The following is a 27,935-nucleotide window of genomic DNA, read 5'->3' on the forward strand; positions in this document are numbered from 1 at the left end:
TTGTTTCAATACTATACAGTAAGTCCCCTACATATGAACGAGTTCTGTTCTGAGAGCACAGTACAATTTGTGCAGAAGACCAACAAAGTTGGTATAGGTATCCCAGGAACACAATTGGTTATGTAGTACTGTACTGTAATAGGTTTATAATGCTTTCACACAAATAAATAGCTCAGACTGTAAAGCATTCGCCTGCAATGCAGGAGACTTGGGTTTGATCCTTGGGTTGGGAAGATCTCCTGGAGAAGGAAATGGCAACCCATTCCAGTATCCTTGCCTGGAAAATCCCATAGACAGAGGAGCCTGGTGAGCTATAGTTCATGGGGTCACAAAGAGTCGGACACGACTGGTTGAAAAGTGCAGCAGTACAGTACAGCAGTTGGCATACAGGGGCTGGCATCGAGTGAAGGGGCAAGAAGAGTTACTGACTGGAGGAGAGAGAGGAGATCAGAGATGGTAGAGATGAAGGATCATCAGCAATAGGAGACAGAGGGCAAGCTGCAGTTTCACTCACTCACATCCTGAGCTTGAAATAAAGATATTGTACTACTGTATGCTATACAGTACTGTACAGTGAAGTACACAAAAGCAAAATGACAGGGATGGATGCACATGACAGTGTACTCCAGACACATGAACTAACTTACGTGATTCAACATGCAAATGCACATTCACATCTGTGAAAGTTCCAACTCGAAGGTTCATATCTAAGGGACTTCCTGTGTCTCTTAAGTTGCTGTGGTGTGTGTGCCAAGTCACTTCCGTTGTGTCCGACTCTTTGCAACCCTGTTGACTGTAGTCCACCAGGCTCTTCTGTCCATGGGATTTTCCAAGCAAGGGTACTGGAGTGGGTTGCTGTTTCCTTCTTCAGGGGATCTTCCCGACCCAGGGACCGAACCTGCATCTCTTGCGCCTCCTGCATTGGCAGGCGAGTTCTTTACTGCTAGTGCCACCTGGTAAGTTCCTATAGTTTGTTTAAAACTTGATATAAGAAATGAAAAGTCCCAGAATTTGTTCTTCACTTACAAAGTTACCTTGATGGCTGCTTTTCATTGAACTGTTCACACGAATTTTAGTACGCTCTTTCCAAATTATATAAAAAGTAATTGGGAGATCTTTTTTATCATGATTGCATTAAATTTACAGATTAATTTGTGGAGTATTAAGTGGAATTTTCTGGTTCACAACCAGATATGCTTTTCTGAATATTTTATAGTTTTCTCTAAAAGGGTCTTTCATATCTTGATAACCTTATTCAAAATATTTTATAATTTTGTTACCATTATGAAGTTACTTTGCAATTGCTGAATACAGGTGTATAGAAAAGCATCATATTTAAAAAAAACCTTTTTCATGACAGAAGTTTCCTATGTGAAGAAGACTTTCTCTTTTCAGTGCTGAGAAAAAAGCTTTGATGGGGTTCAGGGCAGACTGCCCCAAATATGCCACATTGCCATCTTGATTATTTTGAATCAAAATTCCTTAAGAACAATCAGTCTAAGAGGGGCACTCTGACCCTCTTTTGCCCTCCTAAGAGCAGGAAATAAATCTTCCTTGTGAAAGGTACTCCTTTGCCCCACACAAACAGATAAAGAGACATCCTTACTTCCAGAGAGAGGGAATTCAGGGCTGAGGAGTTTGTGTAAACAATAGCTTTGCTTAGATTCTTCTAATCAGTTCAGTTCAGTTCAGTCACTCAGTCGTGTCCAACTCTTTGCTACCCCATGGACTGCAGCACACTAGGCTTCCCTGGCCATCACCAACTCCTGGATCTTACTCAAACTCATGTCTTAACACCATTAAGTCGGTGATGCCATCCAACCATCTCATCCTTTGTCATCCCCTTCTCTTCCTGCCTTCAAACTTTACCAGCATCAGGGTCTTTTCAAATTAGTCAGTTTTTTGCATTAGGTGGCCAAAGTATTAGAGTTTTAGCTTCAGCATCAGTCCTTCCAGTGAACATTCAGGACTGATTTCCTTTAGGATTGACTGGTTGAATCTCCTTGCAGTCCAAGGGACTCCCAAGAGTCTTCTCCAAGACCACAGTTCAAAAGCATCAATTCTTCAAATTAGTACCCAAGCGTAAATTTCTGTCTTGTCAGTTCTTCACAAATGTATTGTTTCTTTGTCTAAAAGGTATAAAAGTGCTTTGGTTACTTCTTTGGTTCTCATATTTCTATGAGTTTCTGTATGTATAATAAATTAAATTTGTTTTTCTCCTGTTAATCTGTCCTGGGTCAATTTCATTCTTCGACCAGCTGAAAAGAACCAAAAGGGAAAGGGGGAAATTTCTCTTCCCTGACAGCTTTGAGAGAATGAGGAGAAATATCCATAAATGTCCCTTTCACCCAGAAGTCAGATGCACTCAACGATGTTTGCAGTGACCCTGGGAGACGCCTACTGTTTTGTTTCAGTGCAGTTTCTGCTGCTCCTCTGATCCCTCCTATGACTGAATTCTGGTATTTAAAGCAAATAAGTTCAAATAAATATTAATCTTGAAGAAAGGTAGATAGCCTTAGGAAAGAAAATATCTTAAAGAAAGGTAGGTTTTTATATTAAATCTGTAAATATGGATTGGAAACCTTTTGTGCAAGACACAACTAGTTACTGTGAAGCATATCAAAGTGAGTCAAGTATTTCCCCTGCCCTCAGGGAACTTAAAACAGAGTTAGCAGTGGATGTATTTTTAGAAGGTCAGTGGTGACAAATTTGGTAAAGTAGCTAACTTTCACTGAATGAGTGCTGTACACTAGAAGCATATTTATTTTTTATTTAATCCTTATTTAAAAAAAAAAAAAAACCCTTGCAAGAGACACTATTATTCACATTTAGAGGTGAGTTTTCTGGGTATGCATAAGTGTGTGCTCAGTCGTGTCTGACTCTTTGCAACCCCAGGGACTGTAGCCTACCAGCCTTCTCTGTCCATGGGATTTCCCAGGCAAGAATCTGAGTACATAATAAATAATTTGACTGGCCTTTGTCCACCATTTCTGGGAGGAAATTTCTAAACCCTTGGAGTTGCCCTGAGTGATAGGAGTGTCTTTGTTACTCATGGTGGGCTGCCTACCATGTGCCTACCAGTGAGGCGACTCATGGTGGCCCCTAGACAGCATGTGCTGATGAGATGATGCCAGGGGGCTGGCCAGCCAGAAAGACCAACCCTGTGATTAGAGGGTTGGGGCTTCAAGCCCTGTGATATCAACCCAACCTTCATGGAGGGAAGAGGGCTGAAGATTGAGTTCTTTTGCCCAGCCAGTCATTCTATCAATCATGCCTTAGTAATGAAACTCCAATAAAACTCTGTGCACAACAGATTAGATGAGCTTCCCTGGTTGGTTTCTTGAATATTGTCATAGCCAGGAGAAGGCAGTGCTGTCCAGGACTCCATGGAGAGAGGATGACTGGAAGCTTCGTGTCTGGGACTCTTTCAGAACTCTGTGTGTTTCTCTCTCTGGCTGGTTCTGATTGGTATCCTTTCGCTATTGTAAGATTGTAATTGTGAGTACAGCAGTTTCCTGAGTTCTGTGAATCACTGTAACGAATTATTGAACCTAAAGGGACTCATTGGAATCCCTGAATTTATAGCCAGCTGATCAGAAGGGAGAGCAAAACTGAGGGCCCCAAACTGGCAGCTGGTGTCAGAAGCAAGGGTAGTCTTGTGGAGGACTGTGCCCTTCACTCAAGAAATTTGGCCCAACTCTGCATAGTTGGGGTCATAAGTTGTTGCAGGAAGCTTATTCCTTAGATAGATCTGCTGGAGACTCCTTGTGCAAAGCAAATGCCTACCCTCTAATTTATCTTTCCTAAGTTTCCGTGTTGGCATGTTGTGTATCTAGATGGGGGAGGGGCAAATTCCCCTTCTAGTTTCCATCCTCTGTGGTGGATGTAGCCATGCTACGGCTTTCATGTACATAGGCAGGCAGGGATGAGGTAGGGGGAAAGCTCACCATATTAAGGCAGGAGGTAGGTGCCCCCCCACCCCCAGGTAAAGGCAATTGGAAATTCATCCCCTGTGCGCTGATACTCCAAGACTAGAACAGCAGGACAATTGACAGGGGAGGCTGGACTCTGCCCAGGTAGAAGATAAGAGATCACATATTTCTCATTCTCTAAGTCAGGAGACGTCTCTGACTACACACGTGCAGAAAGGTTCCTTGGGGGTCAAAAGGGGAGTTATGCTAATCAGAGTTCACTACCCGTAGGTCTCTTCAGTGGAATCCATCTTGGCTAAGAGATGCATAACACACATGTGAGGATCCCGAGATATACTAAATATGGGCTGTAAACCAGGCAAATCAAAATGATTGGCCAAAGGAAACCTGGAAGAAATGTCCCATTATGAGTAATTTAAGCTGCCGCAAGGGCTCGACTCTCTCTGAGTCTATTCACACGTATTGTACTTTTTCCCCTCCTAATAAACACTTTACTTGTTTCACTAATTTCCATCTTGGAGGGAATTCTTTTTCTGCAAAGCTGAAGGGCCAGGGCACTGACCACTGCTCTAGCAGTTAGTATTTTGTGCTCTCACCGCCATGACTGGACTTCAATATCTGGCCAAGGAATTGAAGTCCTGCTTCAAGCTATTGCTGCATGAGGCCACCTGACATCAATATTATCAGAAAGTCCAGTGGGAAGCATTGTATTTTCTACTTAACATCAGAATGTGCAAAGAAAACCAGCCCCAAGGGCTGTGGAGAGCTGGATGAAGACTCCTCAAAAAGAAATCTTCCAAGCAAGGACTCTGGGAGCCTCTCAAATCATATTCATCTTGTGCCTTGATATTAATAAGCAGTTAAGCACAGAATTATGACCAACCTAGATAGCATATTGAAAAGCAGAGATATTACTTTGCCAACAAAGGTCCGTCTAGTCAAGGCTATGGTTTTTCCAGTGGTCACATATGGATGTGAGAGTTGGACTGTGAAGAAAGCTGAGCGCCGAAGAATTGATGCTTTTGAACTGTGGTGCTGGAGAAGACTCCTGAGAGTCCCTTGGACTGCAAGGAGATCCAACCAGTCCATTCTAAAGGAGATCAGCCCTGGGTGTTCTTTGGAAGGAATGATGCTAAAGCTGAAATTCCGGTACTTTGGCCACCTCATGCAAAGAGTTGACTCATTGGAAAAGACCCTGATGCTGGGAGGGATTGGGGGCAGGAGGAGAAGGGGACGACAGAGGATGAGATGGCTGGATGGCATCACTGACTCGATGGACGTGAGTCTGAGTGAACTCCAGGAGTTGGTGATGGACAGGGAGGCCTGGCATGCTGCGATTCATGGGGTCGCAAAGAGTTGGACACGACTGAGCGACTGAACTGAACTGAAGAACAGAATGTGTAAAATGCATTAAGATGCAGACATGAGTCAATTTTATAGCCACTGGCTCAGAAAACATGTGTTTCCTGCTTGAGAACTACAAGATTTCTTCACACCTTGCAGTGAGAATTACACACATTAAACTTTTCTCAAAGTTGGTAATTCCACTGAACAGGGTTCCATGTTCAGTCTACACCAACTAAGCCCCGGCCTGCATCTGTGCCCTCAGTGTGGTCCCAGCTTCAACACCAAACTGCTCTTGTAGGGCATTTTTCTGCTCATAGAGTTATGAAAATTCTGGTCACTGTAGATGTAGTACTATGAAAAGAATACTGAAGAAAATGTCGTTTCTTGGCCAATGAAAGTTTCTCAAAAGTGTCAACCATGTAGGTGTAAGAATTCTTGGGCAAGGTTGCAACTCTTGTCCATTTAACCAGAGGCTGAGGTGGCATTGGTGTGTTTTCTAGAGAAGCCTCAGCAGATCGGCCCCATTATCTGTGGCTGGGACAGTAGAAGTGATTTCTTCCAAAGCTGGAGAAGCCACAGCTGGAGTCTGTGCCTCATTCTTCATGGCAGTGGTTATTTAGAACATCTCTGAGCTATGGCCACCATTCCTATAGGGAGGAATCAATGTGTAAAGGAAAATCTCCATTTATGACATCTGTGTATTTTCCTGTGGCTGTTACAACAAATTACGACAAATTTGGTGCCTTAAAACAACAGAAATTATTATTACTTTTTATTGAAGTATAAATCCCATGGACAAAGGAGCCTGGTGGGCTGTGGTCCTTAGGGTCACAAAGAGCTGGACACAACTGAAGTAACTTAACACAGCCATAGCACAGTCATTTTACAATATTGTGTTAGTTTCAGATGTACAGCAAAGTGATTCAGATTTCTTTTCCATTATAGGTTATTAAAAAATACTGACTATAGTTCCCTGTAGGTCCTTATTGTTTATCTATTTTATATGTAATAATATGCACTTGGGCTTCCCAGGTGGCGCTAGTAGTAAAGAACCTACCTGTCAATGCAGGTGGACATAAGAGACGTGGGTTTGATCCCTGGGTTGGGCCACTGCAGGAGGGCACGACAACCCACTCCAGTATTGCCTGAAAAATTCCATGGACAGAGGAGCCTGGCAGGCTGCAGTCCATAGTGTGACAGAGAGTCGGACACAACTGAAGTGACTTAGCACGCACACGATGTGTACCTATCAGTCTCAAAGTGTTAGTTTATCCCTCCTCTACCCCCTTAACCTTTGGGAACTATTAGTTAATTTTATTTATTTTTCTAAAGATTTTTTTTTTTTATGTGGACCATTTGTAAAAGTCTTTATTGAATTTGCTACAACATTGCTTCTGTTTTATATTTGAGTTTTTCGATTGTGAGGCATGTGGGATCTTAACTCCTCAACCACGGGTTGAACTCACACCCCCTGAATTGGAAGGAGAAGTCTCAACCACCGGACCACCAGGGAAGTCCCAGAAACCATAAGCTTTAAACAGAAGAAATTTATTGTCCCACAGCCCTGGGGAACAGATAAAATCAAGACGCCCTTAAGGCCACACTTCCTTCTAGGGGGAAGCCTTCCTCGCCTCTCTCAGTTTCTGGTAACGCTAGGCATTTCTTGGCTTGTGGCTGGACAAATTTGCTCCTGTCTTCACAAACTTTCTTCCCAGTGCCTCTATGTCCAAATCCCCTTCTCCTTTCTCTGATAAAGACACCAGTTGTTAGATCCGGGGTTCACCCTAAATTTGGTATGACTTCATTTCAAATTCTTTAACTAATTACATCTGCAAAGACTCTATTTCCAAATAAGCCCACACTGTGAGATTCTGGGTAGACATGCATTTTCATGGAGCACGATGAAACCCACTACATCATCCAAACATGCAGATTTGAGTCATGCATTTTTCTGACCTAATCTTTTTGAGCCTCAATTTGTAGAGTGAGGCTAATGATGACACCCAGCCCACCACACAAGGCTGTTAAGGTTTAATGAGATAAGTGATGTGAAAGTGCTTTATAAACTATTATAAGAATAATGTGATAAGAATATAATGGAATATTTTAACTGCTGGTTTTAGGATTTACTGTCATTGTTCAAGGAAATATTTTGGTAAAACTACATGCTGTATCAATGAAAGGCTGAGGATTTGGTGTGGGCAGTAACCAAGGTAACAAATGTGGATACCTGAAAGCCTTGTGTATGTCAAGAAGAGGAAGAATTATTATTTTATTTTACTTTTTATTTCCCTTAGGAGGAGGAAAGGGTGAGCTGGGAGAAGCTAGGACATAATATGGGTTTAAAGGCAACACTTAAAAGCGGGGTGCATGCTAAGTCACTTCAGTTGTGTCTGATTCCTTGCAACCTATGGACTGTAGCCCAGCAGGCTCTGCTGACCAATGGGGTTCTCCAAGCAAGCATACTAGAGTGGATTGCCATGCCCTCCTCCAGGGGATCTTCCTAACCCAGGGATTGAACCCACGTCTCTTACATCTCTGGCTTTGGCAGGTGGTTCCCTGGTGGCTCAGACTGTAAAGAATGTGCATGGAATGCAGGAGACCCAGGTTCGATCCCTGGGTTGGGAAGATACCCTGGAGAAGGGGATGGCCACCCACTCCAATATTCTTGCCTGGAGAATTCCATGGATAGAGGAGCCTGACAGTCAACAGTCCATGGGGTCACAAAAAGTTGGACACAACTGAGTGGCTACCACTTTTTCACTTCCACTATCGCCACATGGGAAGCCCCACAAGCAGGGAGACTGAGACACTTTTCAAAGCAGAAATTGCCATTTTGTACTTTAAAGTTGGTTGCGCTCTGGTGTGTGATATGAACCCTTTCAGTGGCGCCCAAGTCCTCAGAAATGTCAACGGCACTAGGATATTTTCAACAGATAGGATTTCTGGGAATATTTTTGGAGATCAGTTTCAGTTTAGGCTGACGTGACTTGGGAAACTGCATCCATGTAAACAGAGCCAGGACACAGTGAAGATCTTGAGAATGTCATTCTTTCCCATACTCCTCCAGGAATTGGCAGAAAATTGGAGGAGGGCTTTAGTCTTAACCAAGGCATGGAATTAGGGTTGAACCTTGGTTGAACCCATGGAATTAGGTCTTTTCCAGAATTACTTTGGCACGACAGTCCCAGGTAACTGTGTTCCTTTGCACTGGATGCAAGAATGAATGGATAAAGAAGTGGTATACACACACACACACACACACACGCAAATATTACTCAGCCATAAAAAATGAAATCATGCCATTTGCAACAACTTGGATGGACCTAGAGCTTATTATACTAAGTGAAGTAAATCAGAGAAAGCAAATATCATATGATATCACTTGTATATAGAATCTTAAAAAATGGAAAGAGAGAGATGGTTTGGAGAGAGACACAGAACATTTATAAGCAGCCGAGGTAGGTCTACAGCACTGTGCTAAGTTCAGGGCTCACTGTTATGAGAGACGCAGTCTCCATTCTAGGAAAGCTCAGGGTCTGGAAAGAGAGATTTACTGTGAACAGATAGGAACCATACACAATGATAAGCTCATGGAGAGTGACAAGAAGGGGCTGCTGCAAAGCAGGGGGACCTGCGTCAGACACCTATCCCAAGGCTGAGTTTTGGGTGGAGAGTTTTCGTGATGGCCTCCTGGACACTGAGACTTCACAACTGTCTCATTTAAGAGATGGCCAGGAATAAAGAAAGCGGGGGAAGATCCTTCTAAAACAGCCTTGCCAGGCTTGCTAATCTATGAGTACCTCTCATTTCAGCGGGAACATCAGAGGCTGAGAGAGACGTTTTGGAGAAGGTGGGGTCTAGTTGTGCCCCTTAAATCACACTTCACGGGCAATGACACTTCTGCCTATAGCTGAATGCCAATTGTATTGAAAATTGATTGATTGTCATTTCACAGAAGCCAACACAAAAGATGGTATGCACTTCCAATTTTAGTTCTAATAAAGCAAAAATAGTTACAAGGCAAATCAAAAACAGTAAAAGTAAATTAATGTTAGAGAAAGTTGTAAAAATTGGTTAGGGAGACAATTTATCTCATTTGCATGTTCTCTAGTTCAGTCATGTCCGACTCTTTGCTCTATAGCCCACTCACTTGTCTTCTCTGTCTATGGAATTTTCCAGGCAAGAATACTGGAGTGGGTTGCCATATGGGAGTGGGTTGCATCTTCCCGATGCAAGGATTGAACCCTGTGCAGGAATATGCACTGGCCGGCAGATTCTTTACCACTGTGCCACCCAGGAAGCCCAACTCATTGTACATGCAATGAATTTCTGAATTTCTGAATGAATCACTTGTTTAATCATGAGGAAATTGCTACTGATGTTTCAAAAATCTTGGAGTATCAATTTGACAGTCCTTTTTGAATGTTCCTCATTACTTATTCAGCTTGGATTGCACCAGCTAAATCCTCTGTTGTTAGTCTGGATCCTGTTGTTATTTTCTCCAGAGAATGGGGGTTCTATTGATACTTCCAAAAATATACTTCCAAAAGTATATATACATATATAGACATACTTTTACATACATGTTTATGAATAAAAGCTGATATTTTACAAAAACATATAAAAGAGTATCAGTTCAGTTCAGTTGCTCAGTCGTGTCCGACTCTTGATGATCCCATGAACTGCAGCACGCCAGGCCTCCCTGTTCATCACCAACTCCAGGAGTCTACCCAAACTCATGTCCATTGAGACGGTGATGCCATCCAACCATCTCATCCTCTGTCGTCCCCTTCTCCTCCTGCCCTCAATCTTTCCCAATGTCAGGGTCTTTTCAAATGAGTCAGCTCTTCGCATCAGGTGCCCAAAGCATTGGAGTTTCAGCTTCAACATCAGTCCTTCCAATGAACACCCAGGACTGATCTCCTTTAGAATGGACTGGTTGGATCTCCTTGCAGTCCAAGGGACTCTCAAGAGTCTCCTCCAACACCACAGTTCAAAAGCATCAATTCTTCGGCACTCAACTTTCTTTATAGTCTAACTCTCACATGGTTTCTCCAGTAGTCAAGTATGGATGTGAGAGTTGGACTATAAAGAAAGCTAAGCGCTGAAGAATTGATGCTTTTGAACCGTGATGTTGTGTATATATACAGTCAGTGCTCATTATTTGGGAGTTCCTTGTTTGTGAATTCGCCTACTCACTAAATTGTTTGTAACCCCCAAATCAACACTCTCTGTGCTTTCCTGGTTAGTTATTCTCAGATATGTGCAAAGTTGCCCTGTTGTGCACATTCTCAGCTGAGGTGCAACAGGCACCAGTTCTGCCTTGGTTTGGATCATGAAGAGATGACCCCTGGATGGAGACAGTGGAGCAGTACACTATAGTGCAGAAGCTCTGGCTCTGAGCCAGTGGGACCGGGTTTGAATCCCAAGTCCAACACCTGTCAGTAGGACATCCTCACTATTCTAACCTCATTTTCACTTTTGTAAAATAAAGAAGACAGAATCAACCAGGATTAGGATGAGTTGTGTTTCAGGATTTGAGATTATAATATAGATTATATATATATATATATGTATATATGTATACACACACACACACACACACATACCCATATATGTGTATAACATAGAGTAACATATAGATCGGAGAAGACAATGGCACCCCACTCCAGTACTCTTGCCTGAAAATTCCCATGGAAGGAGGGGCCTGGTGGGCTGAAGTCCATGGGGTCGCTAGGAATCGGACACGACTGAGCGACTTCACTTTATTTTTTCACTTTCATGCTTTGGAGAAGGAAATGGCAACCCACTCCAGTGTTCTTGCCTGGAGAATCCCAGGGATAGGGGAGCCTGGTGGGCTTCAGTCTATGGGGTCACACAGAGTTGGACACGACTGAAGCGACTTAGCAGCAGCAGCAGTAGCAGCAACACATATATGGGCTTCCCTGGTGGCTCAGATGGTAAAGAATCTACAAGGAATGCGGGAGACCTGGGTTCGATCCTTGGGTTGGGAAGATCCCCTGGAGGAGGGCATGGCAACCCACTCCAGGATTCTTGCCTGGAGAATCCCATGGACAGAGAAGCCTGGTAGGCTACAGTCCATGGGGTTGCAAAGAGTCAGACACAACTGAGCGACTATGTAAGCATGCACACAACATATAGACATTTTCCCTGGGGACAATGGTGCAATTTTCTCAATTACTTTATAGAACATAACTACCACAAAACGTAAATCAACTATATACATATACATATGGGATCACACAGTTGGACACAACTGAAGTGACTTAGCAGTAGCAGCAATGCATGTACATATGCATACACACATACATGCACATACACACAGACACACATGGGGAAGACATATATATGTTTGCATGTTTGTAAATAGGATACAGTGTGTTTGACCATTTGTTATATATTCTCAAATCCACACAGATATAATCAACAGATATTGCTAACGGCTCTTGTTTCTTCCATTTTCAGAAGTGAAGAAATTATCTCTCAAAAGAACTTTCCTCCTGATGAAAAGGGACTAAATTGCTCACTTTTGCAGGTGCATTAAGTTCTTTGGGGAAAGCCTGCTTAAGCCCACTCAGTAAACTATCTCCTTCAACACGCTGAATAGTATCCCATTAATTTTACCAAGTTAATGCAACTTCAAAAGGGAGATAATTCACCCTTCTTTCATAAGTATGGTGAGAGCCATAATGCACATTTTCCCCAACTATTTTTCTATATTTTTCTATGCATTGGCTAGGATTGCTAGATGAAGCTTACATTATTATAGAAAAAGGATGGCTGCCCATGACAGGTAAAAAGTGATGCCACTGATTTTAAAATAGTATTTTAAAAAATCTTTAAAAATTTTAAAAGATTCTTTCAAAAGTTCTAATGAATTCATAATATTCCTTTTCTGCTCTTCTTCTATGACTTTTGGTGACCAAGGGGACATGTTTACCAGACAGCTGAAAGGTAGAAATATCTGTCTTTTGAACTGAATGGACCAGCTAGTCTATGAAAGGTATAGATCTTTCAGTCTTGACTTTTGTAATCCAGAACATAAAACTATTGAGCCCATGAAAAGTATTCAGAAAAGGCAGTGTGATGTTTAATTTGCTATGCTTGTGCTAAGTTGCTTTAGTTGTATCTGGACTTTTTACAACCCCATGGACTGTAGCCCACCAGGCAATATACCAAGAACCAGAATGCAATAAATCAAACTTGATCCAAAACTTGTGTGTACTCAGTCGCTTCAGTCCTGTCCCACTCTGTGACCCTATGGATTGAAGCCTGCCAGGCTCCTCTGTCCATGGGATTCTCCAGGCAAGAATACTGGAGGGTTGCCATGCCCTCCTCAAGGAGATCTTCCAGACCCAGGGATCGAACCTGCATCTCTTAGGGCTCCTGCATCGGCAGGCAGGGAATTTGCAACTTGCACCACCTGGGAATTTGCTATAGCCAAGTGTAAAACCATTTATTTATGGTGTTATGAAGAAAGAATTCCTATCTACAAGTTTATAACTCTTACTAGAAGAGAACTAGAGTTGTTTCTAAATATTGCATTAGTTGGAACAGATTAGGTTTAGTAATAAATAAGCCCCTAAATCAATGATAGTTCAAACACAAGATCAGTTAATCTCTCATCCACGTAAGAGAATTTGAGCATCTTGAGCATTACTTTACAAGCGTGTGAGATGAGTGCAACTGTGCAGTAGTTTGAGCATTCTTTGGCATTGCCTTTCTTTGGGATTGCAATGAAAATGGACCTTTTCCAGTCCTGTGGCCACTGCTGAGTTTTCCAAATTTGCTGGCATATTGAGTGCAGCACTTCCACAGCATCATTTTTCAGGATTTGAACTAGCTCAACTGGAATTCCATCACCTCCACTAGCTTTGTTTGTAGTGATGCTTCCTAAGGCCCACTTGACTTCACATTCCAGGATGTCTGGCTCTAGGTGAGTGATCACACCATCGTGATTATCCGGGTCGTGAAGATCTTTTGATTTGTCCAAATAGATGCCTGAGACTGATTCGGAGACCAGCTACCTGAGGGACCTGGCAGAGCACTGGTCTACCTGTGTTGCTTGTGTGGTATTGTGCAAGATCTGTATTTCTGGGCTTAATAGGGTAGAGGCAACCTCCTGATTATAGCAGAGGTTGAACGGGTCTGGAGATGGTGGTGACAATTCCTTGGGCTGGTCCTGGGAGTTGTCCCTGGAAGCTTAGTCTAGCACTATTCCTCCAGATCTTTCGGTGATTCTGCGAGCTTTCTAATATCCTTTAATACATTTCTTCTGTATCATCTGGCTAGACGGAACCCTGTTGTCTGCAACTGAAAACCTTCACCAGTACTGAGATCCAGCTAGCCAACGTAGAACCAGAACTCATTGCTTTGTATATGAGACTATTTATATTCCTAATTATTCACATTTTCTTATTCTAGCTAGAATAGTCAGTTGAGTTGTTCAGTCATGTCTGACTCTTTGAGACCCCATGAACTGCAGCACACCAGGCTTCCCTGTCCATCATCAACTTCTGGAGCTTGCTTAAACTCACATCCATCAAGTTGGTGATACCATCCAACCATCTCATCCTCTGTCTTCCCCTTCTCTTACTGTCTTCAGTCTTTCCCAGCATCAGGGTCTTTTCCATTGGGTCAGTTCTTCACATCAGGTGGTCAAATTATTGGAGCTTCAGCTTCAGCATCAATCCTTTCAATGAATGTTCAGGACTGATTTCCTTTAGCATTGACTGGTTTGATCTCCTTTCTGTCCAAGGGACTCTCAAGAGACTTCTTCAACACCACAGTTCAAAAGCATCAATTCTTTGGCCCTCAGCTTTCTTTATGGTCCAATTCACACATCCATACATGACCACTGGAAAAACCATAGCTTTGACTATATGGACCTTTGTTGGCAAAGTAATGTCTCTGCTTTTTAATATGCTGTCTAGGTTGGTCATAGCTTTTCTTCCAAGGAGCAAGCATCATTTAATTTCATGGCTGCAGTCACCATCTGCAGTGATTTCGGAGTCCAAGAAAATAAATTCTGTCACTGTTTCCATAGTTTCCTGATCTATTTGCCATGAAGTGATGGGACCAGGTGCCATGATCTTCTTTTTTTGAATAATGAGTTTTAAGTCAGCTTTTTCACTCTTCTCTTTCACCTTCATCAAGAGGCTGTTTAGTTCCTCTTTGCTTTCTGCAACAAGGGTGGTGTTATCTGCATATCTGAGGTTGTTGATATTTCTCCTGGCAATCTTGATTCCAGCTTGTGCTTCATCCAGTCCAGCCTTTCACATAATGTACTCTGCATATAACTTAAATAAGCAGCGTGACAATATGCAGTCTTGATGTACTCTTTTTCCAATTTGGAACCAGTCCATTCATTGTTCCTTGTCTGGTTCTGTTGTTTCTTGAGCTGCATACAGATTTCTCAGGAGGCAGGTAAGGTGGTCTGGTATTCCCATCTCTTTAAGATTTTTCCACAGTTTGTTGTTATCCACATAGTTAAAGGCTTTAGCATTAAGCAGAAGTAGATGTTTTTCTGGAATTCTCTTGCTTTTTCTATGATCCAACGGATGACTCTTTCTGACCCTATATACTACACAGTCCATGGAATTCTCCAGGCCAGAGAATACTGGAGTGGGTAGTCTATCCCTTCTCCAGCGGATCTTCCTAACCCAGGAATCGAACCAGGGTCTCCTGCATTGCAGGTGGATTCTTTACCAGCTGAGCTACCAGGGAAGCCCAGCCAGAATAAGCGCTGTGCTAAAAATAAACAGAGAAAGAGTTCTGTTCATACTGTGTTGAAATATTAAAGCTGTATCAGAACACATTTGGAAGACATCGTGGTTGTGGCAGGAGAACTCCAAGGGGAGATGGTACATTTCAGGAAACTAAGTTGGGACCGCTTGTTCAGAGGCCCCTCAGTGCTAGGGAATTATCTTTCCAGAGTTATCCCTGAAGGTTTGGGGATATAATTTATTAAGAAAGGCAAATTCCTTCACAGATTGACTATAAAAAGAAATCAACTATCCTATAAATGGATATCTCAAATTTTATTTTATTTTTTTTGCCTTAGAGGACAGTGGTCACTTGGGCCTGATTTTTGGAGAAATTATTTTTACTAAAAATTTGTATACCCCAAATAATGTTTCTAAGTTAATAGAGGCTTAACAGAGACTGAAACCAAAGATACGCCATCAGTAGTGCATATGCAGAAGAGAGATGGCTTTGTGAAAGGAAACTTGGTTAAGTGGGAAGAGCTTTGGGTTCTGTTACTTACTAGCTGTGTATAGCCTTAGGCAAAGTTACTTAACTTCTCTGAGCCTTATTTCTTCATCTTTAAATTGGAGATAATAATTATAGGATTAAGATCATGGAGTTATCATTATGCTTAATTAAAGGTGTGTAATGGTTCTTCATTGCAAGCAATAGAAACCAATTCTGGCTGACTGAAGCAGAAAAGGAATTATTGGGAGGCTATTAAGATGATCATAGAATTGACAGGAAAGTAAAAGAACCAGGACTTGAAAATGAGCAGCATTAACGGAAGCCAATCGACAGAAAAGAGCCAAGGTCAAAGCAGGAATGGCTGGTTGTGGTACACTCACTGGCTTCTCTACCACTGATGCTAGCTCCTGCTGCAGCAGTGCCTGGCTAAGCCAGACACTGATGCCATGGGACTCTGAGCCCACTGAATCTATGAACTGAACCCTCTCAGTGATGTCCTAAACCTGAATATTTTCTTATCAATTCAGCTGACAATCTAAGTTTTTATTTTATTTTTGTTGTTTTGATTTTTTTTTAAATTTTATTTTATTTTTAAACTGTACAATATTGTATTGGTTTTGCCAAATATTGAAATGAATCCACCACAGGTATACATGTGTTCCCATCCTGAACCCTCCTCCCTCCTCCCTCCCCATACCATCCCTCTGGGTCGTCCCAGTGCACCAGCCCCAAGCATCCAGTATCATGCATCGAACCTGGACTGGCGACTCGTTTCATACATGATATTATACATGTTTCATTGTCATTCTCCCAAATCTTCCCACCCTCTCCCTCTCCCACAGAGTCCATAAGACTGTTCTATACATCAGTGTCTCTTTTGCTGTCTCGTATACAGGGTTATTTTTACCATCTTTCTAAATTCCATATATATATGCATTAGTATACTGTATTGCTGTTTTTCTTTCTGGCTTACTTCACTCTGTATAACAGGCTCCAATTTCATCCACCTCATTAGAACTGATTCAAATGTATTCTTTTGAATGGCTGAGTAATACTCCATTGTGTATATGTACCATAGCTTTCTTATCCACTCATCTGCTGATGGACATCTAGGTTGCTTTTTTAAGTTTTTATTTTATTTTTATTGAAGTATAGTTGGTTTACAAGGTTGTATTAATTTCTGCTGTACAGCAAAGTGATTCAGTTATACATATATATACCTTTTCTGCCTATTCTTTTCCATTATGGTTTATCACAGGATATTGAATATAGTTTCCGGTGCTATGCAGTATGACCTTGCTGTTTATCCATTCTATAGATGATAGTTTGTATCTGCTAACCCCAACTTCCCACTCCATCCCCCCACTTCCCATTTCCCCCTTGGCAACCATAGGTCTGCTGAACCTGAATTGAACCTGACTGTGAAAGATGACTGCTAAACATTCAGGAACTCTGCAAGCTGGGCATTAAAGTGTTTCTAGTTTGAAATCAGCCACAGTAGAAGTTATTTATACCACATAAATCAGTGAATGCTAAAAATCAGGGCTGAGATTTTGTTTTGTTTTCTCCCGAGACCCATTTACCAGCACACTGCTGCCTCAAATGCCACTCCTGAATGTGAACACCCAATTGGCTAAGTCTAGAATGGGGTCGTACAGAGTCGGACACCACTGAAGCGACTTAGCAGCAACAGTAGAACACAAGAATGTGTTTAGCTACAAGGGGATGGCGAGAGGAGTGGCTGGCCTTTTAGACAATAGCCGAAAGGGGGTCTCTCTCTTACCAAGACTGAAGCAGGTGGAGAATTCTACCCAAAAGATTTTCAATGCTGAAAAGTGAAAATGACAGTCACTCAGTTGTGTCTGACTCTGTGACCTCATGGACTTGTAGCCCACCAGGTTCCTTTGTCCATGGAATTCTCCAGGCAAGAATACTGGAGTGGGTAGCCATTCTTTTCTCCTGGGGATCTTCCCGACCCAGGGATCAAACTTGGGTCTCCTGCATTGCAGGCAGATTCTTTACTGTCTGAGCCACCAGAGAAGCCCCATCTCCGAAAGTTTCAGACATTCTCTACAATACTCAAAGGGCTCACCTAAAGATGTGCCCTTACCCATCACAAGTACCCAGAATATGTGGGGTTCCTTCTCCTTCATTTTGTCTCTTTTCCTAAGTTTTGGCCACATTATAATCCTTACTTTTCTGTTTGATATGTTCTCTGAAGTTCTGACCACAACAAAATTGAAGCCTTTAATACAGCCTTGCTCTAAGTTGTATCCAGTTAAAGAATAAGGTCATTGCAAAGGTTCCAAGCATAAATTGACAACTGTAATATGTTACTTATTAAGGAAATGAGCATCTTTTGCTAATATAGAATTTTCTTAAAATTTTCACATTTAAGTACTTTTTAGATGAAAGTAACTGATAAGTACAAACACTTGAACAAGACAAATTTCTTATTAAGATACTGAAGTTCTTTCTATTTATTAAGTTATTCAAAGTCCTAGCAGAAGAATTTTTCATTTAAGAAAAGGTGATTAAAACAAAGAATCTTCCAAGTGAGAGGATATGGCAGGCAGAGCATGCTATTTTTCCTCCAGATTAATAAATGTTAAGGTACCTTGTTAATCAGCCAGAGGTTAGGAAAAAATGAATATAAATAAAATTTTTTTCATGAAAATTGCCTTTTTATATATCAGCTACAAAGTGATTTATGTCCTAGAACTTGAATGAAGAGGAGAAAAAGCTGTTTTAGTAATAGAAATTGCATTGCAAAACATTTTTTTGGGATGTATCTTGTTTAATTTTTCACGTTGCATATTCATCACTCTGTGTGTACGGGTTGGAAGGTGCCTCAATTCACATTTGAAATTAGAAAAATCTGTCACTGTTCAGAGTCAGCTTTCATTTTCTAAATGGTTTAAGAGGAAGGGATTTTTTTTTTCCAGATGAAGTTGCTCATTCTTAAAGGGATATTTGGAAGTTTCTCTGCCTGGAACTTTTGCTCAAGTGTTTGGAAAGGATGATGCAGAGACTGCTGGGTGAGGGCAGAAGAGGCTGCATGGGGTCCTGGAAGGAGAACAGATTTCACTCTGACTCCAGTGATTTCATTGCCTGGCAGCTGGTCAGCTTGCCTCGTGGCCTCATTTAGGTTCTTCATCTGAAATATAAGGGCCCATCTAGAAGTCCTTTTCATTTCCTTACCCTTCAAACTTCTGCATCCTAATTACTAATTCTAATGCCATCTCTTTGTTGAAAATGCACTTCATTATTTGTAGTTCGGCTAGGCACTCATGAAACATTGGCAAATGGCCATGAAAGAAACAGAATTTCCTATTCCTGGTGCCCCAGTTCACACCTGCAGCATAGAAATCCCCTCCTCCGGCTTTTCTGTATGAGTAAACACTTATTTTTGGCAATGCTGGCTTGAGAATAGCATCTCCATAGAAACCACTGTTTGGGTGAATGCTTTTCTTGCGATTGAGACTCTTTTCCACTTTTACATGTCATCTTAATTGATAAAACAGGTACATCTGTCAAGATCACCAAGTCTCTCCATCAGCTTGCAAGTCAAATCCCAAATTAGGTACAACACCTGAACGGGCATGCAAGCAGAGAGGAGGCGTCAGTGTTGTCATGACAACTGGGAAATGCCATGTCTCTCCACAAATGCTAATTCAACTGTCATGGTGGGTTTTACACACCAGTTGTTATTGCATTTCTTCTGGGAGCAAAAATAAAGTAACATTTTGGGTCTTCCCTGAGGGATTCAAAGCCGTTTCTTTTGTTGTTGCTGCTGATGTTGGTGGTTAGGTTTCTTTCTTCTCCTGTGTTCCAACCCTGATATTCTCAGAGTTTCAGGGTCTAGTGGGAGCCAGCTCCATCAAGGCATCTTTAAAGGGTCCTGAGGAACATTTGGAGGGTGGAGCAGAGAAGATCTAGACCACCTACCATTTTATACTTTGGAGTCTAGGTTCTCAAACAGAACTCTGTAAACCAGCTTCATAAGATGGCTTAAGGATAAACAGAAATAAATGGGAAAGCTGCAAGTGTATCACTTGTTCCAGTGCTATTACACCCAGAAAGAGCTTTCATTTGATACCCAAACCATGGGATAAACTATATAATGCATAATGTTATTCCCCCACTTCCCCCTCCAGCTCCCAATTGTGTGGATAATTATAAAAACGTACCTGTTTTCTAGAGGATGGATGGTGAAATGATGAACTCTGGACAGAAACATTTTCCAGTGGGCCAGCTACACTTTCCAGCCCCATCAGCCTCAATCTTCTAGTCCCTGATATGTTTAGAAGCAAAGAGGCCAAACAACTCTATGATCTGGTAGAGGAAACCCTAGCATAGTTTGCATCAAGGCATTGTGATAGGAAATATATCTAGCTGTAAAAAATGGATGGGCTGAAATGACTCATAATTTTGAAGAAGCACTTGGTTTTGGATGTTGGGTGAACAGGGAATTCTCCATTCGGAACCATTAAAGACTTCCTGATTTGTGGATGTGTCACAGGGAGCCAGAGTCGATTTTTGAAATGTCAGTTTGATTGCTCCCCCTGGAATGCTCCTGGTGTTCTGACGAGAAGAGGAACACACTCTGTTCAGAAGCATATGCTGTCCCCTTCTTCAGGAAGGATGGAGACAAACAGCACAAATGAATGCACACACTGTTTTTAATATTTTGGTGCAACACGTGTCTCTAAATTCACTCCATGCTTGCTCAGTTTTTCATTTCCTGTGTAGATGTATTCTCAGATTGGGAACAACTTCATTACCCACACATTTGGATTAATTTCTGAGTCATGCATAGCTTCTTCTCACGAGAACAGATCACAAAATCTAGGTATTGAGAGCTGGAATTTGACCATTTTTCAAGCTAAGTGTTCTAGAATAAGATGTTCCATGAAGATCAACTGTGATGACACCACTTCTGATTGATTAGGTGGCCTGAGAATCTCAAGTCATGAAAAAAAAACTGGTAATAATTCAACCAAATCATTACCAATGATGAAGGGCTGCCTAGTTTCCAGGCATTTGTATTAACCTCATTTAATTTTCACAACAATTCAGTGAATTTGATCTTATTTTCAGATGAAGGAACTTGTTTCGGAGATTAACTTGCCCAGGTCATACATCCCTGCTTGCTGGAGTTAAAATGCAAACCTGACTTTGCTTTATTCTTAAGCCAGATACCTCCACACTAAGCAGAGCTTCGTCACCAGTCAATAAGTCACAGGCAATGGTACATTTTTGTTGGTACCTATGATATTAGTACCAACAAATGTTAGTAAGGATTTTCAATGTAGGTGTCCTAGAAGACTGGGCTCTCTATTGCAGACAAGGCATTAGAATCTTTCATAATAATGAAGAAGTAAGGCCTGGATATGGAGAAGGCAATGGCGCCCCACTCCAGTACTCTTGCCTGGAAAATCCCATGGACGGAGGAGCCTGGTGGGCTGCAGTCCATGGGGTCGCTAAGAGTCGGACACGACTGAGCGACTTCACTTTTCACTTTCATGCATTGGAGAAGGAAATGGCAACCCACTCCAGTGTTCTTGCCTGGAGAATCCCAGGGACGGGGGAGCCTGGTGGGCTGCCGTTTATGGGGTCGCACAGAGTCGGACACGACTGAAGTGACTTAGCAGCAGCAGCAGCAGCAGCAAGGCCTGGATAAACAGAAATGGAATAAATAATAGGGACAATATTACTTGGAAATGAGAGAAAATAATTCTTATTAGCTAAATGAGATCGTGGCCTGCCGTATGAGCCAATCCTTCCGTATTTATTGAAATGCCAGTGTAAGCGGAGTCCTATAGTACAACCTTTAGCAAAATTCAGCATCAATTACCAGCTAGCAACTACTGGAGGAGGTTTCAGTTTTCATGAAGTCCAAGTATAAGGTAAGTGTTGATTTTACTTTGTCAGGTGACATCTTGTTTGAAATATGGAGCAATGAAACTTCACTTAAAAATATTTCTCTGATTTTTTTTTAATGAAAGAATTATGCTAGGGCAACTGCATTGTGCAGGAAAAAGGGGTACCATTTGCCCAGATGGCAACAAAAGTGGTGCCCACCTGATATATGCAACAGGGCAGCCTTCACTGATTTGAGAGAAACTCCAAGACTCTTCTCTACTGACATATGAGCTTTTTAAAAAAATTTATTTCCCTAAGCAGCTGAGTGGACAGTGGTGTCATTTAGTGACATGCAAAATCCTATGGGAGGAATGAACTTGTTTGCAGTGTAAGCCAGGAGCGCTCCTGTGGGGATGCTAAATTTGAAAGGTTGACTCTGTCATTGGCTACACAAGACTGGAGAGGAGGGGAAAGGCTGGGACCAGATATAGAATCTGGGGAGTTATCAATATACAGATAATGCTATGGAACTGAATGAGATGTCCTAGAGAGGGAGAGTGGAGAGAGAAGAGAAGAGGCCCAGGACTGGGTTCAAAGTTCTGCCAATATTTAGAGGTCAGGAAAAGGCTGAGGAAATGGCCTCTGAGACCCAAAAGGGAGCAGTCAGTGAACTACGAAGAAAACTAAGAGGTGAGTGTCCAGAATGGAAGACAAGTAAGAAGAGCACTGCAAGAAGGAGAACAAGTGCTGGTCACATGCTGCTGAGCGTTAGAGGGGTCCTGCTGATTCTTTCTCCTGTGTATTTTCTAAACATGCTCCCTCCTTTCCACCTCTCTCACTGCTTCCCTGGCTCAGAAACACAACAGTTCCTCAAGGCATCTCCTCGCCTCTTGATGAAGCCTCCTTAAAATCCATGCTCCATACTATCCCCAGACTGGGTAATCTCTCTAAAATGCAATGCTACTATGCAATAGCTCTCTGTTGCCCCTAGAATATAATCTTCACTCCTTCATATGTCTGTAACCGAACAGAACCCTCTGGGGCCTTCATGGGACAGACTCCTCTTCCATATATCTTCTGCTGTAGTTCCTCTCTGAAGCATCCAGATAGTAGTATCTCAGGCATATTTCCTGAGTTCTTCAGATGCTAAAAACCAAATGGTAGAAATTAACTAGTTGATGATTGGTAGACCCCACAGTTTCTGGGGCCCAATGATTGATAATGTTAACTGCCCTGTTACCACAACATCAACCAGAGAATTATGCATGAGCTGATCACACACCCTGCAACCCCTCTCCCTTGCCTGACATTAAAAAATGCTTTGCTAAAACCCTTCTGGGATTTCGGGGGTTGGGGGAGGGGAACACGAGCCACCTGTTCTCCTTTCATGGCCCTGCAAGAAACCTTTCTCTGCTCTAAACCTGACATTGAGGTTGGTTTGTCCTGTGCATCAAGTACAAGAACTTGCATTCAGTAACGTGTCCTATGAAGTCCTTTACCACCTGGAACTTAACTCCTGCCACTCCAGCTCTGTCTCCCACACATTGTGTGCTATGCCCCCACTGAGTCGCTATTAATGTGACCCACTTTTTCTTTTTTTAACCTCTAGGCAATTCCTTCTGGCTGATGCTATTCCATCTAGTTAAAATGCTTTCCTCCACATAGTCCTTCTAAAACTGCTTAGTATATAGATCTCAGTTCCGGAGTTATCTCCTCTGTAAAGTCTTCCCTGATCTCCCTAAACAGATAGGTATTGTCCATCCCACCATCCCATGACTTGCGATCTGTATCTCCATGACAACACCTTCCAATTGTTTTGAAGCTGCTTTTTTATTAGGATTATGATACCAGATGCTGCCATTAAACCATGAATTCCTTAAAACAGAGCCCATCCTTCTCTTTCAATGTTTCCAGTGCCATGTACAGTGTCTTGATTCTGATCCCAGAGAGGCAACAGTGAGCCCTGGCTTAAAATTAGATCTTAGTTCCCTGCCCAGGAATTGAAGCTGAGTAGCCTAGATGACGGAGAAGGCAATGGCACCCCACTCCGGTACTCTTGCCTGGAAAATCCCATGGATGGAGGAGCCTGGTGGGCTGCCGTCTATGGGGTCATGCAGAGTCGGACATGACTGAAGTGGCTTAGCAGCAGCAGCAGCCTGAATGAAAACAAGGAATCCTAACCACTAGTACAGCAGGAGCTAGAGGCTAGAAGCAAAATTCCCCTAGCCCTTGCCTCCATTGAGAAATGCATTGAGAAATTACTCAAAGAGAGCAGTAAACAGGTGGTTAAATCATTTATATAGGGTAGTTCTGTATCTTTGTTTACCTTTGGCCAATTACCTGGTTTCTTTATCCACACCTGACTTGCCCTCGTACTCTCCCCAACATGCGTAACTTTCTTTCCAAGATGAATTTCAACCCAGAGGCCTATAGAGGGCCTTGGCATCACCTGTTGTGGGGTGGCCCCCCTTTCTTTTTGATCCCTAAGGAATCTTTCTGTGCATGTGCAATGCCTCTCTTGCCCCAGGGATGGGAAATATGTGACCTCTTGTTCTTTTACTCAAACAAGGTTTAGCCCCTCTCTGTTTCTGCCATAGCTGTTATCTTAAAGTGTCCTCAGGAGACAAAGCCTGGCTATTTACCCTGTTTCCATTGTTATTTCTATTTCCAAGTGCAAACGGGAGGCTGATTGTAAATTCCTAAACTGGAGCCCATCTATCTCCTGGTTCAATTTCTGTGAGAAGCTCCATAGTATACACTGAATGAACAAGACTTTCAAGCCCTCATGATAGTCTGTATTTCCATATTGGTCGTACTTCAGCAAAATTCTCAGGGGTTTAGTCAATCATTAAAAGTCATGGCTAATCACTCACCAGGCCCTCACCTGGTGAATACATTGCCCAAGTAGTCCCAGGTGGCGGGCAACTGGTGATTGCTGTTTTATTATTCACAAGGGGCTATTCCTGACCATTTCCTGTAGGAGTTCACAGTGTGAATCATGCAGCTGGTTGCTTAACCTAGGCAACTCCGCTCATCCCATTTCTTGAAAGTCCAGTGCTGTATTACTTCAATTAAAATGATCCAGTTTTTGTCAAAGTTCCCCCAGCTATAGAGAAATTATACCTCAAGATAATAATAAAATTTTATTAAGACTTCATACTTTTATTAATATAATTTTGAAAGAAAATGCCTTACATAACCTAGCCATTACCTATCGAGGAATATGATATAGGGAGGGAAGCAGGGTAGACTACATTAGCTTAGAGTTGAAATAGTTTATGGAGGCGATTCACGGAAAGCATTACAAAGTCAGATTCTGGCATTTAAGTACTTTCCACTAGAAAATATATATTTTTTATCTCCCTGACACTAAGGTTACATAATAATAGAATTTGATCATCTCTGTCTTGTTTTCTTCTCTTTTTCATATTAAAAAAAGCTACTTCAAGATTATATCTGCCGCTGAAAGATTAAAAAGAGAAAATTCAGGCTTCAAAGTGTTATTAAAGCATGCATTTTGACCTCTCAAAATCTGACCCTTTAGAGATCAACTATTCTGGTCCTTCTCTCTGTGTTTCAATTATACCAGAAGAATGAGAATCTGTCCTATTTTTTAGAAGCCTGGAAAGGAAATCTCCATCAGTAGCTCTTTGAAGGACTTTCCAGGTGGCGCTGGGGGTAAACCCGCCTGCCAATGCAGGAGACCCAGGTTTGATCCCTGGGTCACAAAGATTCCCTGCGGAAGGCAATGGCAACCCACTCCAGTATTCTTGCTTGGGAAATCCTATGGACAGAGGAGCCTGGTGGGCTACAGTACATAGGGTTGCAAAGAGTCGGACACAACTGAGCACACACACACAACTCTCTGAAACTTCTCTCCTCTTCTTGAAGGACTTAATGCTTCCATGAAGCCTTTTGCTTCCTCCAAGTCTGGACGACATGATCCATAAAACCACATCTTCACTGGGATGCTTTTGGCTTCACTTAGCAGTAAGCTCAATTCAAACTGTCAGTCAGGGAACTTATTACCTCTCATAACTGCAAGCCTCAGGTCATGTGGGTGCTGGACCCACATGACTGATTTGGTGGCTCAAGAATATCCCTGGGACACAGGTCTCTCCATCTTCCATGGCCATCTTCAGAGCTTGTTCCAATCCAAGCTGGTAGCAAGAGAAGTCCAGAGACAAAATCCAGAAGTAGAAGAATGGTCACTTCTTCCTTCGTCTCTTCCTTAGAAGGGAGGAAACCTTTTCTAGAAATGCCCTAGCAGACTTCCCTTCATGTTTCTTGGTCAGAATTAGCCACTCTTGAATCAGGCATTGACAAGGAGGAGGAAATACCCACAGCTGACCAATTATGGGTGGATTAAACCACAGAGGCCTCTACATCCACCTGCCATTCCATCCAGCTTTCCTCTTCGCCTCTGGGCCTCTCCCATTACCCATTTCCTGCAGTGACTGGGAAGGGAGGGCCAAGAAGAGGACAAGAGAACACAGAGACAGAGAAGAAGGGGTAGTTCAAGTTTGTATTGAGAATGCAACTTAGAAGTGGAGAATAGAATTTATTAAAAAGGAATCAGTTCTCCCATTTATTAAGGAAAAGTTAGATCCTGTGATCTGAGTTCCCATTGAACCCTGAGGTGTGATTCTGACTGATAGAAGCTTGCGCAGTGAAGTCAGACAAGCTTGTGTGTCTTTAGGTCAATTAGTTTAATTGTGTTGAGCCTCAGTTACCTCATTTGAAAAACAGGAGTAATAATCATCTTGCGTGTTGTTGTGAGCACTGGAAATATTATATAACCAGTGCTAGCATCACACCTGGTTCTTTATAAATAACAGCTGTTGTTTATAATAATATTAAAAAGAAGAAATTAAAGATGCTAAAGACAGTCAGCATTAGGGACCATAGGAAGCCTGAACACTTTTGACTGATTATCATGAGATGTTAACTACCAATATTGAATAAGTCATTGTCTTAATGCATTACTTCTGTTGTCTCATCCCTTAATTGTTATCTCCCTTTATGGATGAGCATTCAGAAGGTTCAGTATTGGTGAGTGAACAGCCTAGTCTGGAGTCTGGATCTGCTTTGTACGAGGGCCCAACGGAAATGATACCGTTTCCAGACATAAGCCCCCTTACTTGATGCCTGGGTTGTGCATTCAGAATGATTCAAACCAACGCTTGCTTTGACTTGCTTCATTTATTCACTTATTTGAATCTTTTAAAATTGCATGTATGTTGACAACCTGTTGTCACACACAGTCTGTTTTTACCCTTTATTAATGTTGATACAGAACACAAAACCTCTTCCCATTCCCTAGAAAGAATCTACCGGCATCAAAAGATGAGTGAGGTCATGTTTTTGTTTGGTAGAAATCATGCAATACTGTAAAGCAATTATCCTTCAATTAAAAATAAATAAATAAATAAAAAGATGAGTGAGGAATGCAGTTTTCCCTAAAGACTGTATGGCATGGAAGGAGAAGGGGGTTACACTGCCCACCACACAGCCACCTGCTGGAATTCTCACCCAACCTATCAGTGCTTGAGGCTCCTTCTTCCCCATTAGATCTGCACCATGTTGTGGATCGTTCTCCTTGGTGCTTCCCTACAGCCAAGCTCCCTCTCTGGGTCTCAGCTCCTTACCTGGTCTTTCTCACCTTCACTCTGATTACCCACCTCTTTTCTCTGCAGAGAATTTTTAATAGCTCTTCCCCAAGTTCTGCCTTGGATCTACATACCCAGCCCATCTTTGGAATCAACTAAAAATACGTATACCCTCATAGGAGCCCAACCTCCTTAGGAAATGGATAAGGAAGAGAGATAAATAATAAATCTTTGGCTTTTACACGTTTAAGCTGCCTCAGATTATCTTGAGTTTGCAGTAGGGAATATGTAAAGAAATACCTCATGTTCCTCATCTTACGTGTTGACCAGGTTTGTTCTCCAGTATTTATCAATCTATCAGTTCAGTTCAGTTCAGTCACTCAGTCGTGTCCGACTCTTCGAGACCCCATGAATCGCAGCACACCAGGCCTCCCTGTCCATCACCAACTCCCGGAGTTCACTCAAACTCATGTCCATCGAGTCAGTGATGCCATCCAGCCATCTCATCCTCTGTCGTCCCCTTCTCCTCCTGCCCCCAATCCCTCCCAGCATCAGGGTCTTTTCCAATAAGTCAACTCTTCACATGAGGTGGCCAAAGTACTGGAGTTTCAGCTTTAGCATCATTCCTTCCAAAGAACACCCAGGACTGATCTCCTTCAGAATGGACTGGTTGGATCTCCTTGCAGTCCAAGGGACTCTCAAGAGTCTTCTTCAACACCACAGGTCAAAAGCATCAATTCTTCGGTGCTCAGCTTTCTTCACAGTCCAACTCTCACATCCATACATGACCACAGGAAAAACCATAGCCTTGACTAGACCGACATTTGTTGGCAAAGTAATATCTCTGCTTTTGAATATGCTATCTAGGTTGGTCGTAACTTTTCTTCCAAGGAGTAAGCGTCTTTTAATTTCATGGCTGCAATCACCATCTGCTGTGATTTTG

The 27,935-nt window shown here is 42.2% G+C and overlaps 1 long non-coding RNA gene across 1 annotated transcript in view; it reads left to right on the plus strand.

Annotated features, from left to right (window-relative positions):
* Positions 1-822: 822 nt before the first annotated feature.
* Positions 823-27,935, plus strand: part of LOC139182987 (uncharacterized) — a 45,108-nt gene continuing 17,995 nt past the window's right edge. The window contains exon 1 of the long non-coding RNA XR_011566483.1: positions 823-956. This is a non-coding gene — a long non-coding RNA (uncharacterized lncRNA). The remainder of the gene's footprint in view (positions 957-27,935) is intronic.

The sequence above is a fragment of the Bos indicus genome, chromosome 5 (assembly GCF_029378745.1).
Source record: "Bos indicus isolate NIAB-ARS_2022 breed Sahiwal x Tharparkar chromosome 5, NIAB-ARS_B.indTharparkar_mat_pri_1.0, whole genome shotgun sequence".
Classification (NCBI taxonomy): domain Eukaryota; kingdom Metazoa; phylum Chordata; class Mammalia; order Artiodactyla; family Bovidae; genus Bos; species Bos indicus.